A 15,000-nucleotide genomic window follows, 5' to 3' on the forward strand; every position below is an offset into this window, starting at 1 on the left:
GCCTGCACGAAGTCGGAGCCCGGTTTGCCCCGGGTGTGCACCTCGGGTGGGCACCTTGGTGCGCATGCCTTGCCTGGGCTGCGCACCAGGGCGGGCTCAAGATGGCACCCGCGTTCCTTTTTTTTCACTATCTTTCAAAACGGAAATTTTAAAATCTCATTTTTTTTTGCCTTTTTCTGGAAATTAGTGAAGGCAGCGCATCAAAGGTGCGCACCTCGCTGCCCACCACGGTGCGCAACGCCGGTGGGCACCCGGGAGTGCTTCGAAGTGTGCTCCAAGGTGCTGCGTGCACGTTGTCGGAGCCCGGTTTGCCCCGGGTGCGCACCTCGCGTGCACCTTCGTCGGGGTGGGCACCTTGGCTGGGTTTGCCCCGGCTGCGCTCCGAAGCGGGGTTATTGGAGCGCCGCCTCTTTTTTTGTCGGAGCGTTTGGTGGGGTTTCTCGCATTGGCTCTTCCGAGGCCCGGTTGCCACCCTGGCGCGCACGAAGTCGGAAGTAGGGTTAATTGCCCGGGTGCGCACCTTTGCCAGGGTGGGCACCTTACCTGGGCTGCGCACCAGGGCGGGCTCAAGATGGCACGCGCGTTCCGTTTTTTTCACTATCTTTCAAAACGGAAATTTTAAAATCTCCTTTTTTTTTTGCCTTTTCTGGAAATTAGTGAAGGCAGCGCATCAAAGGTGCGCACCTCGCTGCCCACCTTGGTGTGCTCTGAGGTGCGCACCCGGGAGCGCTACGAAGTGTGCTCCAAGGTGCGGCGTGCACGTTGTCGGAGCCCGGTTTGCCCCGGGTGCGCACCTCGCCTGCACCTTGGCCGGGGTGGGCACCTTGGCTGGGTTTGCCCAGGGTGCGCTCCGAAGCGGGGTTACTGGAGCGCCCCCTCTTTTTTTGTCAGAGCGTTTGGTGGGGTTTCTCGCATTGGCTCTTCCCAGGCCCGGTTGTTGGGTGCGCTCCCACCCTGGCGCGCGCGAAGTTGGAAGTTGGGTTAATTGCCCGGGCGCGCACCTTCGCCAGGGTGGGCACCTTGGTGCGCACACCTTGGCTGGGCTGCGCACCAGGGCGGGCTCAAGATGGCACCAGCATTCCCTTTTTCTCACTATCTTTCAAAACGGAAATTTTAAAATCTCGTTTTTTTTTTGCCTTTTATGGAAATTAGTGAAGGCATCGCATCAAAGGTGCGCACCTCGCTGCCCACCTTGGTGTGCTCCGAGGTGCCCACCATGGTGCGCAACGCCGGTGCGAACCCGGGAGCGCCCCGATGTGTGCTCCAAGGTGCGGCGTGCACGAAGTCGGACCCCGGTTTGCCCCGGGTGCGCACCTCGCGTGCACCTTGGTGCGCACACCTTGGCTGGGTTGCGCGGCCTGGTGGGCACCATGGTGCGCACCAAGGAGCGCTCCGAAGTGTGCTCCAAGGTGCGGCGTGCACGAAGTCGGAGCCCGGTTTGCCCCGGGTACGCACCTCGCGTGCACCTTCGCCGGGGTGGGCACCTCGGCTGGGTTGCGCGCCCTGGTGCGCACCAAGGAGCGCTCCGAAGTGTGCTCCAAGGTGCGGCGTGCACGAAGTCGGAGCCCGGTTTGCCCCGGGTGCGCACCTTCGCCGCGGTGCGCACCATGGCGTGCACGAAGTCGGAGCCCGGTTTGCCCCGGGTGCGCACCTCGCGTGCACCTTCGGCGGGGTTGCGCGCCCTGGTGCGCACCAAGGAGCGCTCCGAAGTGTGCTCCAAGGTGCGGCGTGCACGAAGTCGGAGCCCGGTTTGCCCCGGGTGCGCACCTCGCGTGCACCTTCGGCGGGGTTGCGCGCCCTGGTGGGCACCATGGTGCGCACCAAGGAGCGCTCCGAAGTGTGCTCCAAGGTGCGGCGTGCACGAAGTCGGAGCCCGGTTTGCCCCGGGTGCGCACCTCGCGTGCACCTTCGCCGCGGTGGGCACCATGGCGTGCACGAAGTCGGAGCCCGGTTTGCCCCGGGTGCGCACCTCGCGTGCACCTTCGCCGGGGTGGGCACCTCGGCTGGGTTGCGCGCCCTGGTGCGCACCAAGGAGCGCTCCGAAGTGTGCTCCAAGGTGCGGCGTGCACGAAGTCGGAGCCCGGTTTGCCCCGGGTGCGCACCTCGCGTGCACCTTCGCCAGGGTGGGCACCTCGGTGCGCACACCTTCTCAATGTTTTCTTGCCTTTTCTGGAAATTGGTGAAGGCAGCGCATCAAAGGTGCGCACCTCGGTGTGCTCCGAGGTGCGAACCCGAGAGCGCTCCGAGGTGCCCACGAAGTCGAAAGTCGGGTTAATTGCATTGTTTTCCCCGGGTGCGCTCCGAGGTGCGCAACATCGGCGCGCACCAAGGAGGGCTCCGAAGTGTGCTCCAAGGTGCGCACGATGGCGTGCACCTCTGGTGCGCACGATTCGGAGCTCGGTTTGACCGGGGTGCGCACACCTTGGCTGGGTTGCGCACCTTTTGTGCGCTCCAAGGTGCGCACGAAGTCGGAGCTCGGTTTGCCCCGGGTGCGCACCTTCGCCAGGGTGCGCACCTTGATGCGCACGCCTTGGCTGGGCTGCGCACCTTGGTGGGCGCCATGGTGCGCACCTTTCGTGCGCTCCAAGGTGCGCACGAAGTCGGAGCTCGGTTTGCCCCGGGTGCGCACCTTGGTGGGCGCCATGGTGCACTCCGAGGTGCCCAAGATTGGTGCGCACCAAGGAGCGCTCCGAAGTGCGCTCCAAGGTGCGCGCGAAGTCGAAAGTTGGGTTAATTGTCCGGTTTGCCTCGGGTGCGCACCTTGCGTGCACCTTCGCCAGGGTGGGCGCCTTGGTGCGCACACCTTGGCTGGGCTGCGCACACCTTGGCACCCGCGTTTCCTTCATTTTAAATTTTTTTTTTTTACAATCTCTCAAGTGGGAAATTCTATAATCTCAACTTTTTTTGCCTTTTCAGGAAACTTTTGAATGGAGCGCATCATTGGTGCGCTCCGAAGTGTGCTCCAAAGCTCTCTCCAGCTGCGTGCACCTGCCCCGGCCGCGCACCCGGCCCCGCCCAGCTTCGCTCACCTGTCCCGGGCGTCTGGTGCGGAACCTTAGAGTAAGAAACATCACCGTGCACCTTGGCCAACGTGCGCGACTCGACCGAGCGCGCACTGGCCGAGGTGCACACCGATTTCACCTGGGTGCGCGCGCAGCACCTCGGGCGCACCGGGGTGCGCGCACAACGCCCGGGTTGCACCGTGGCCTGTGTGCTCGGGGCGCCTCGGGTGCGCGCTCGGTGTCGCCCCCCGCGCGCGCGGTAGTGCGGGCAGCGCACCCCGGCCCGGCCCGGCCCCGACGAGAACGCAAACGGGCAAAAGGTTTATTCAAATAGCATTGCGACGCCCGGCGAAAAACTAAAAAAGGGTGCAACACCGGGACTTCCCGGGAGGTCACCCATCCCAGTACTACTCCGGCCCAAGCGCGCTTAACTGCGGAGTTCTGATGGGATCCGGTGCACTAACGCTGGTATGATCGCACCCGTTATGAGCTTGTCGCAGTGTGTACTTAGCAAACCGCGACCCACGTGCGAATCCACCCCGGCCACCCACCCCCGTCGAGGTGCACACCCTCCCTCGCGAAGTGCGCCCCGTTCGCCAAGTGTGAGCCCTGCCCGGGTGCGCGCACCTTGCTAGGGCGTCGGGTGTGCACCCGGCCCGGCCTACGTGCGTGCACCTGGAGGGGGCGTCGTGTGCGTGCAGTGTCCCGTCTGCAACGCGGTGCCCACACACCACCTCGGGCGCAACGACCTGCGCTCACATGTGGGCCGAGTGCACCTTGGTGCATGTTCGGGGCGCCTCGGGTGCACGCTCGATCTTGCCCTGGTGCACCAAGGCGCTCGGTTTGCCCCGGGTGCGCACTTGGTGCAAGGTGGGCACCCAAAATAGGGATCAAGCACCAAAACACAAGTTTCGGGATGCAAAATGGGACCCAAGGACCACAAATGCGTTCCAAGACCCATGATGGGTCCACGAGAACAAAAATGTGTTCCGAGACTTAATAAACAAATATTGGGTTTTAGGAGAAGAAACATGCTCTGATGCCCAAAACGAGAATCGACCCCGAAAAGGCCACAGGCCAAAAGTGGGATGCGAGACAAAAAAAAATGGGACCCGAGGACCAAAATTGGGTTCCCAGGTCGAAGACAGGGCAACCGGACAAGAAACGACCTCTAAGGCTCGAAATGAGTCCCGACGACTAAAACTTGACAAGAAGCACCCATCAGGCACCCAACTCGACACCCATGGGATGCCGACCCACCCGGGCTTCCACCTAGCACACCTTGGCACCCACCCACCCTCGCACCCAACCTCGCACCCAACTTAGCACCTTTGAACCCACATTGGCACTCACCCTGACCCTGGCACCTTGGAACCCACATTGGCACTCACCTTGACCCTGGCACCCACCTTTGCACTCACCTTGGGACCCACCCTGGCTCCCACCTCGGCACCCACCCAGACACCCACCTTGGTTCCTTGGCACCCACCTTGGATCCTTGGCACCCACCCCGACACCCACCTTGGCACGCAACTTGGCTACTTGCCACCCACCTTGGCTCCTTGACGCCCACCCCGACAACCACCCCGTGACCTACCCTGGCTAGGGTTGGTGCACACCCACCCTGGTGCCCACCTTGGCACCCACCCTATGACCCACCTTGGCACGCACCTTAGTACCCACCCCGTTACCCACCCTAGGACCCACCCCGTGACCCACCTTGGCCAGGGTGGGTGCACCCACCCTGGTGCCCACCTTGGCACCCACCCATCCTAGCACCCAGCCTGTGACCGGGCTTGGAACCCAACCTTGCACCCGCACCCGTCTTGGCCAGTGTGGGTGCGCACCCATCCTGGCACCCACGTTGTGACACACCCTTTAACCCACGCACCCTAGCACCCACGTTGGCACCCACCTTGGAACCCAACCTAGCAACTTGGCACCCACCCCGTGACCCACCTTGGCATCCACCATAGCAGTCGCCGACTTGGCACCCACCTCGGCACCCACCTTGACACTTGTGGACCCACCTTGCCACTCACCCTAGCATCGACCCATCCTAGCACCCACCCTGGCACCTTTGCACCCTAGCACTCACCCATCCTAGCACCTAACCTGTGACCCACCTTGACACTCACCCTCGCACCCACCTTGGAACCCAACCTAGCACCCACCCACCCTGACACCAACCCTAGCACCTACCCACCCTTGCACCCACCCTGTGACCCATCTTGGCACCCACCCATCCTACCACTCAACCTATCACCCACCTTCTCACCCACCTTGGCATCCACCTTAGCACCCACCCACACTGGCACCTTGGCACCCACCTCGGGCAAGGTGGGTGCACACCCACCCTGGCACCCAATTTAGAACCCACCGAGCATGTTACCCACCTTGGCACCCACATTGCAGCCCACCCTAGTACCCACCCTATGACCCACATTGGCATCCACACCCTAGCACCCAGGCACCTCGACACCCGCCTTGACACCCACCCTAGCACTGAACCTGTGACCCACCTTGGAACTCACCCTAGAACCCACCCACCCTGTGAACCACCTTGGCATCCACCTTAGCACCCACCCACCTTGGCACCCACTCTAGCACTCACCCATCCTAACACCCAACTTGTTACCCACCTTGGCACCCGCCCTCGCGTCCACCTTGAAACCCACCCTAGCACCCACCCACGCAGGAGCCCACCTTGGCACCCAACCTAACACCCACGCATCCTGGCACCCAACTTGTGACCCACCTTGGAACCCACCCTAGTACCCACCTTTGAACCCACTATATCACCAACCCACCTTGGCACCCACCCTATGACCCTCTTTGGAATCCACCCTAGCACGCACCCACCCTGGCACCCACCATGGAGCGCACCCTAGCACCCACCCACCTCGGCACGCACCTCAACACCCACCTTGGTGTGCGCACTGCGCCAACCTCTCAAAGACCCTATGTGGTGCGCTCCAAAGTGTACACCTTTGGTGCGCTCCAAGGTGCGCACCTTTGGTGCACACCGAGGTGCACACCAAAGTGTGCACCGAGGTGAGCACCAAAGTGCACTCCAGGGTGCACACCAAGGCGTGCACCTTTGGTGCGGTCAATGCAAACGAATTCGGAAGTTGGGGTCGATGTCCTAATCGCTGCTGCAGACTACACGTATGAGAATCGGACAAATAGCTTTATATAGGGGAGGTGTTGCGTTTGATGGGTCGACTCCCCTGGTTGTGTGCACTGCACCAACTTCAAAGACCCTGTCTTGTTTAAGAAGTCAAAAGTTGGGGTGGATGTCCTAATCATTGCTGCAGTCTACGCATGTATGAGAATCAGACAAATAGCTTATATAGGGGAGGTGTTGCATTCGGTGGGTTGACTCCCCTGGTTGTGCGCACTGCGCCAACCTCAAAGACCCCGCATAGCAGAAGAAGTCGGAAGTCGGATTTTGGTGAGCACCAAGGCGTGCACCTTTGGTGCGGTCAACGCAGACGAATTCAGAAGTTGGGGTGGATGTCCTAATCGTTGTTGCAGGCTACACATGTATGAGAATCAGACAAATAGCTTATATAGGGGAGGTGTTGGGTTTGATGGGTCAACTCCCTTGGTTGTGCGCATTACGCCAACCTCAAAGACCTTGTTTTCGTTAAGAAGTCAAAAGTTGGGGTCAATGTCCTAATGGCTCCTGCAGGCTACACATGTATGAGAATCGGACAAATAGCTTATATAGGGGAGGTGTTGGGTTTGATGGGTCGACTCCCCTGGTTGTGCGCATTACGTCAACCTCAAAGACCTTGTTTTCGTTAAGAAGTCAAAAGTTGGGGTCGATGTCCTAATTGCTCCTGTAGACTACACATGTATGAGAATCAGACAAATAGCTTATATAGGGGAGGTGTTGGGTTTGATGGGTTGACTCCCCTAGTTGTTCGCATTACACCAACCTCAAAGACCTTGTTTTCGTTTAGAAGCCGAAAGTTGGGGTCGATGTCCTAATTGCTCCTGCAGGCTACGCATGTATGAGAATCAGACAAATAGCTTATATAGGGGAGGTGTTGGGTTTGATGGGTCGACTCCCCTGGTTGTGCGCATTGCGCCAACCTCAAAGACCCTGCATTGCGGATGAAGTCGAAAGTCAGAGTTTGGTGTGCTACAAGGTGTGGTCGAAGGTGCTCACCTAGGTGTGCACCTTTGGAGCACAGGAAAAGTGCCCTCCAAAAGTGCGCACCTTTGGAGTGCACAAAAGTGCCCTCCAAAAGTGCGCACCTTTGGAGCGCAGAAAAGTGCCCTCCAAAAAGTGCCCTCCAAAAGTGCGCACCTTTGGAGCGCAGAAAAGTGCCCTCCAAAAAGTGCCCTCCAAAAGTGCGCACCTTTGGAGCGCAGAAAAGTGCCCTCCAAAAAGTGCCCTCCAAAAGTGCGCACCTTTGGAGCGCAGAAAAGTGCCCTCCAAAAGTGCGCACCTTTGGAGCGCAGAAAAGTGCCCTCCAAAAAGTGCCCTCCAAAAGTGCGCACCTTTGGAGCGCAGAAAAGTGCCCTCCAAAAAGTGCCCTCCAAAAGTGCGCACCTTTGGAGCGCAGAAAAGTGCCCTCCAAAAAGTGCCCTCCAAAAGTGCGCACCTTTGGAGCGCAGAAAAGTGCCCTCCAAAAAGTGCCCTCCAAAAGTGCGCACCTTTGGAGCGCAGAAAAGTGCCCTCCAAAAAGTGCCCTCCAAAAGTGCGCACCTTTGGAGCGCAGAAAAGTGCCCTCCAAAAGTGCGCACCTTTGGAGCGCACAAAAGTGCCCTCCAAAAGTGCGCACTTTTGGTGCGCACCAAGGCGCTGGTTCGGTCGTTGCAGGCGAGTTCGGAAGTTGGGGTCGATGTCCTGAGCGGAGGTGCAAACTACACAGGTGTCGGAATCGGACAAATAGCTTATATAGGGGAGGTGTATGCTTCGATGGGTCGACTCCCCAGGTTGAGCGCACCGCGCCAACCTCAAAGACCCTACGGTATGGATGAAGTCGGAAGTTGGGTCCGATGACCAATTCGATTAGTAGGTATGCTCATGAGGTCGGAATTTGGGTCCGATGACCTGCCATGTGCAGGAAGGCGAATGTTGACACTGTGCGTTGCAAGGTGCACACCAAGGCGCTGGTGCGGTCTTTTTAGTCGAGTTCGGAAGTTGGGGTCGATGTCCTGATCGGAGGTGCAAGCTACACAGGTGTGGGAATCGGACAAATAGCTTATATAGGGGAGGTGTATGCTTCGTTGGGTCGACTCCCCGGGTTGAGCGCACCGCGCCAACCTCAAAGACCCTACGGTATGGATGAAGTCGGAAGTTGGGTCCGATGACCGATTCGATATGTAGGCATACTCGCGAGGTCGGAATTTGGGTCCGATGACCTGCCACGTGCAGGAAGGCGAATGTTGGCACTGTGCGTTGCAAGGTGCGCACCAAGGCGCTGGTTCGGTCGTTGGAGGCGAGTTCGGAAGTTGGGGTCGATGTCTTGATCGGAGGTGCAAACTACACAGGTGTGGGAATCGGACAAATAGCTTATATAGGGGAGGTGTATGCTTCGTTGGGTCGACTCCCCGGGTTGAGCGCACCGCGCCAACCTCAAAGACCCTACGGTATGGATGAAGTCGGAAGTTGGGTCCGATGACCGATTCGATATGTAGGCATACTCGCGAGGTCGGAATTTGGGTCCGATGACCTGCCATGTGCAGGAAGGCGAATGTTGGGACTGTGCGTCGCAAGGTGCGCACCAAGGCGCTGGTGCCGTCGTTGCAGTCGAGTTCGGAAGTTGGGGTCGATGTCCTGGTCAGAGGTGCAAACTACACAGGTGTGGGAATCGGACAAATAGCTTATATAGGGGAGGTGTATGCTTCGATGGGTCGACTCCCTGGGTTGAGCGCACCGCGCCAACCTCAAAGACCCTACAGTATGGATGAAGTCGGAAGTTGGGTCCGATGACCGATTCGATACGTAGGCATATTGGCGAGGTCTGAATTTGTGTCCGATGACCTGCCATGCGCAGGAAGGCGGAATTTGGGTCCGATGACCGAGTTGATGGCGTGCCATGCGCAGAAAGGCGGAATTTGGGTCCGATGACCGAGTTGATGTTGATGGCCCGCCATGCACAGGAAGGCGGAATTTGGGTCCGATGACCGATTTGAAGGCGTGCCATACGCAAAAAGGCGGAGTTTGGGTCCGATGACCGAGTTGATATTGATGGCCCGCCATGCGCAGGAAGGCGGAATTTGGGTCCGATGACCTGACATACGCATGGAGTCCGACTCGGGGGCCGATGTTCGATTCGATGACTTGCATTGTGGGTAAAGTCGGAAGTTGTGGTCTTTGACCCGATTCGATGACCAGACTTCGGCTGCTTGAGAATCGGACAAATAACTTATATAGGGGAGGTAGTGTTCTCGAGCATCCTCCCCCCGTGCCCGTTTATGTCGATTGATGCTGGTGCTCGACTGGTTGGAGCGCTCGGATGCAAAAATCTTGCACCAGGATTTATCGATTGTGATGGACACGGCAAGTCTCCTGATTGCTATGCAGGAGCTCATCGTGAATCTCTATGCGGCCTTGGTATGGACTCGACCTGCGGAATGGTTCGGCAATGGTAGTCGCTCCAACACGTCCTTGCAATGGCCACAGAGGTGATTCGACTAGAGCTCCAGTCTAGCTTTTGGGTTGCTTGGCGGACTGGTATAGCCGCGATCGAGTTCCGGCCATGAACGTTTTAGATAGCTCTTGGGCTTTCTGGGACGGAAGTCGGAAGTTTGGGCTGTTGTCCGATTTGATGACCATTCTTCGGATGTGTGAGAATCGGACAAATAACTTATATAGGGGACTGTGTTGTCTCACGCAGCCCCCTCCGTGCCCCTCTATCTCGACCGATGTTGGTGCTTGAAAGGGTTGGGATCGCTCGGATTTATAAACGTGCACCACCATTTGTCGAGTGTGAGGGACGCGGCAGGTCTCCTAAATGCTATGCGGGCGCTCTCTGAGAATCTCTATCCGGCCTCGACACAGACTAGTCTTGCTGAATGGTTTGGCACTGGTAGTCGATCCAACACGTCGTTGTTGTGGCCGCCTAGGCGATTCGATTCGAGCCCCCGTCTAGCTTTTGGGTTGCTTGGCGGATTTTGCCCTATCCGCAAGTGAGCTCGGTCCCTAAACGTTCGAGAAACCCGATTGCTATGCGCCGACTCTCTTTCTTGCGAGCCTCCATCTAGCTTTTGGGTCTCTACGGAACGGAAGTCGGAATCTGGGACCGTTGTTTGATTCGACGAGGCAGACTACGGTTGTGCGAGAATCGGACAAATAACTTATATAGGGGAGGTGTTGACTGGAGCATTCTCCCCCGTGCCCCTCTAACTCGACCAATGCTGGCGCTCGAACGGTGGTAGCGCTCGGATTTTCATTGAGCGCCAGCATTGGTCGATTTAGAGGGGCATGCGAGATTCCCGAATGCTATGCGAGGGCTCTAACGGAAATGTCTATTGGTTTCGGTATGGATGCAATTGCGAGTGGTTCGGCAAAGGTAGTCGTTCCGATGCGTCCATGTCGTGGCCAAATCGATAATTCGATTTGAGCCCTCGTATAGCATTTGGGTCTCTCGATGTGATTCCGCATTCCAGTCCCTTTGGGCACTGCTTGAGCCGCATCCCAGGGGGTTCCCTTCCCAATAATCTGCCTCGCAACCCGATTGCTATGCGGTGAGGCTCCTCGGCCGCCTCGGAACTATCTGTGTATCAGACGCATCGCGGGATAAGGGGTTGGCAACGGTAGTCGCCCCAAGCGCGTCCGATGCTTGGACCATTCCGAGGCGGCCCTGAAGCCTCTTCCGTCTAGCCGTTGGGTCCTTCTCGCCGCATCCCTCGCCTCGCACCCCGATTGCTATGCGGTGAGGCTCCTCGGCCGCCTCGGAACTATCTGTGTATCGGACGCGTCGCGGGATAAGGGGTTGTCACTGGTAGTCGCCCCAAGCGCGTCCGATGCTTGGACCATTCCGAGGCGGCCCTGAAGCCTCTTCCGTGTAGCCGTTGGGTCCTTCTCGCCGCATCCCTCGCCTCGCACCCCGATTGCTATGCGGTGAGGCTCCTCGGCCGCCTCGGAACTATCTGTGTATCGGACGCGTCGCGGGATAAGGGGTTGTCATTGGTAGTCGCCCCAAGCGCGTCCGATGCTTGGACCATTCCGAGGCGGCCCTGAAGCCTCTTCCGTCTAGCCGTTGGGTCCTTCTCGCCGCATCCCTCGCCTCGCACCCCGATTGCTATGCGGTGAGGCTCCTCGGCCGCCTCGGAACTATCTGTGTATCGGACGCGTCGCGGGATAAGGGGTTGTCACTGGTAGTCGCCCCAAGCGCGTCCGATGCTTGGACCATTCCGAGGCGGCCCTGAAGCCTCTTCCGTCTAGCCGTTGGGTCCTTCTCGCCGCATCCCTCGCCTCGCACCCCGATTGCTATGCGGTGAGGCTCCTCGGCCGCCTCGGAACTATCTGTGTATCGGACGCGTCGCGGGATAAGGGGTTGTCACTGGTAGTCGCCCCAAGCGCGTTCGATGCTTGGACCATTCCGAGGCGGCCCTGAAGCCTCTTCCGTCTAGCCGTTGGGTCCTTCTCGCCGCATCCCTCGCCTCGCACCCCGATTGCTATGCGGTGAGGCTCCTCGGCCGCCTTGGAACTATCTGTGTATCGGACGCGTCGCGGGATAAGGGGTTGTCACTGGTAGTCGCCCCAAGCGCGTCCGATGCTTAGACCATTCCGAGGCGGACCCGAAGCCTCTTCCGTCTAGCCGTTGGGTCCTTCTCGCCGCATCCTTCGCCTCGCACCCCGATTGCTATGCGGTGAGGCTCCTCGGCCGCCTCGGAACTATCTGTGTATCGGACGCGTCGCGGGATAAGGGGTTGTCACTGGTAGTCGCCCCAAGCGCGTCCGATGCTTGGACCATTCCGAGGCGGACCCGAAGCCTCTTCCGTCTAGCCGTTGGGTCCTTCTCGCCGCATCCCTCGCCTCGCACCCCGATTGCTATGCGGTGAGGCTCCTCGGCCGCCTTGGAACTATCTGTGTATCGGACGCGTCGCGGGATAAGGGGTTGTCACTGGTAGTCGCCCCAAGCGCGTCCGATGCTTGGACCATTCCGAGGCGGACCCGAAGCCTCTTCCGTCTAGCCGTTGGGTCCTTCTCGCCGCATCCCTCGCCTCGCACCCCGATTGCTATGCGGTGAGGCTCCTCGGCCGCCTTGGAACTATCTGTGTATCGGACGCGTCGCGGGATAAGGGGTTGTCACTGGTAGTCGCCCCAAGCGCGTCCGATGCTTGGACCATTCCGAGGCGGACCCGAAGCCTCTTCCGTCTAGCCGTTGGGTCCTTCTCGCCGCATCCCTCGCCTCGCACCCCGATTGCTATGCGGTGAGGCTCCTCGGCCGCCTTGGAACTATCTGTGTATCGGACGCGTCGCGGGATAAGGGGTTGTCACTGGTAGTCGCCCCAAGCGCGTCCGATGCTTGGACCATTCCGAGGCGGCCCCGAAGCCTCTTCCGTGTAGCCGTTGGGTCCTTCTCGCCGCATCCCTCGCCTCGCACCCCGATTGCTATGCGGTGAGGCTCCTCGGCCGCCTTGGAACTATCTGTGTATCGGACGCGTCGCGGGATAAGGGGTTGTCACTGGTAGTCGCCCCAAGCGCGTCCGATGCTTGGACCATTCCGAGGCGGCCCCGAAGCCTCTTCCGTGTAGCCGTTGGGTCCTTCTCGCCGCATCCCTCGCCTCGCACCCCGATTGCTATGCGGTGAGGCTCCTCGGCCGCCTTGGAACTATCTGTGTATCGGACGCGTCGCGGGATAAGGGGTTGTCACTGGTAGTCGCCCCAAGCGCGTCCGATGCTTGGACCATTCCGAGGCGGACCTGAAGCCTCTTCCCTCTAGCCGTTGGGGCTTTCTCGCCGCATCCCTCGCCTCGCACCCTGATTGCTATGCTGTGAGGCTCCTCGGCCGCCTTGGAACTATCTGTGTATCGGACGCATCGCGGGATAAGGGGTTGGCAGTGGTAGTCGCCCCAAGCGCATCCGATGCTTGGACCATTCCGAGGCGGCCCTGCAGCCTCTTCCGTCTAGCCGTTGGGGCCATCTCGCCGCATCCCCCACCTCGCACCACGATTGCTATGCGGTGAGGCTCCTTGGCCGCCTCGGAACTATCTGTGTATCGGACGCATCGCGGGATAAGGGGTTGTCACTGGTAGTCGCCCCAAGCGCGTCCGATGCTTGGACTATTCCGAGGCGGCCCTGCAGCCTCTTCCGTCTAGCCGTTGGGGCCATCTCGCTGCATCCCCCACCTCCTCGGCCGCCTCGGAACTATCTGTGTATCGAACGCATCGCGGGATAAGGGGTTGGCAGAGGTAGTCGCCCCAAGCGCGTCCGATGCTTGGACTATTCCGAGGCAGCCCTGCAGCCTCTTCCGTCTAGCCTTTGGGGCCATCTCGCCGCATCCCTCGCCTCGCACCCCGATTGCTATGCGGTGAGGCTCCTCGGCCGCCTGGGAACTATCTTCGTATCGGACGCATCGCGGGATAAGGGGTTGTCACTGGTAGTCGCCCCAAGCGCGTCCGATGCTTGGACTATTCCGAGGCGGCCCTGTGGCCTCTTCCGTCTAGCCGTTGGGGCCATCTCGCCGCATCCCCCACCTCGCACCCCGATTGCTATGCGGTGAGGCTCTTCGGCCGCCTTGGAACTATCTTCGTATCGGACGCATTGCGGGATAAGGGGTTGTCACTGGTAGTGGCCCCAAGCGCGTCCGATGCTTGGACTATTCCGAGGCGGCCCTGCAGCCTCTTCCGTCTAGCCGTTGGGGCCATCTCGCCGCATCCCCCACCTCGCACCCCGATTGCTATGCGGTGAGGCTCCTCGGCCGCCTTGGAACTATCTTCGTATCGGACGCATCGCGGGATAAGGGGTTGTCACTGGTAGTCGCCCCAAGCGCGTCCGATGCTTGGACTATTCCGACGCGGCCCTGTGGCCTCTTCCGTCTAGCCGTTGGGGCCATCTCGCCGCATCCCCCACCTCGCACCCCGATTGCTATGCGGTGAGGCTCCTCGGCCGCCTTGGAACCATCTTCGTATCGGACGCATCGCGGGATAGGGGGCTGTCACTGGTAGTCGCCCCAAGCGTGTCCGATGCTTGGACCATTCCTAGGCGGCCCTGAAGCCTCTTCCGTCTAGCCGTTGGGGCCTTCCCGCCCCATCCCTCGCCTCGCACCCCCGATTGCTATGCGGTGAGGCTCCTCGGCCGCCTTGGAACCATCTGTGTATCGGACGCATCGCGGGATAAGGGGTTGGCACTGGCAGTCGCCCCAAGCGCGTCCGATGCTTGGACCATTCCGAGGTGGCCCTGAAGCCTCTTCCGTCTAGCCGTTGGGGCCTTCCCGCCCCATCCCTCGCCTCGCACCCCGATTGATATGCGGTGAGGCTCCTCGGCCGCCTTGGAACTATCTGTGTATCGGACGCATCGCGGGATAAGGGGTTGGCACTGGTAGTCGTCCCAATCGCATCCGATGCTTGGACCATTCCGAGGCGGCCCTGCAGCCTCTTCCGTTTAGCCGTCGGGGCCTTCCCGCCGCATCCCTCGCCTCGCATCCCGATTCCTATGCGGTGAGTCTTCTCGGCCGCCGCGGAACTATACCTGTTATTGCTACTGCATCCTTCGGCTGGTAACCTCCTCTGCCGCCTTGGAACGTTCTCTTTGTCGGACGCGTCGCGGGATAAGGGGTTGGCACTGGTAGTCGCCCCAAGCGCGCCCGATGCATAGACCGCTCCGAGTCGACCTTGCTTTCAGCCTCTCACATGCATAGACCTCTCTGAGTCGACCCTGCAGCCTCTCACGTTTAGCCTTTGGAATCTCGCCTCACAACATGATTGCTATCCTTGATGCATCCCTTGCCTCGAGCCCTGATTGCTTTCTTGGCTGCATCCCTCCTCTCCTCACAGCCCGGTTGTCATCACTGCTTCATCCGTCGCTTCA

General features: G+C 59.8%; 1 non-coding gene across 1 annotated transcript; it reads right to left on the reverse strand.

Moving 5' to 3' along the window:
- Window positions 1–3,365: 3,365 nt before the first annotated feature.
- On the reverse strand, window positions 3,366–3,484 carry LOC131867677 (5S ribosomal RNA). Its single transcript, XR_009366228.1, has one exon. It is a non-coding gene; the product is annotated as a 5S ribosomal RNA (ribosomal RNA).
- Between the last annotated feature and the right edge of the window lie 11,516 nt (window positions 3,485–15,000).

This window comes from Cryptomeria japonica, unplaced genomic scaffold (genome assembly GCF_030272615.1).
Source record: "Cryptomeria japonica unplaced genomic scaffold, Sugi_1.0 HiC_scaffold_177, whole genome shotgun sequence".
Lineage (NCBI taxonomy): Eukaryota > Viridiplantae > Streptophyta > Pinopsida > Cupressales > Cupressaceae > Cryptomeria > Cryptomeria japonica.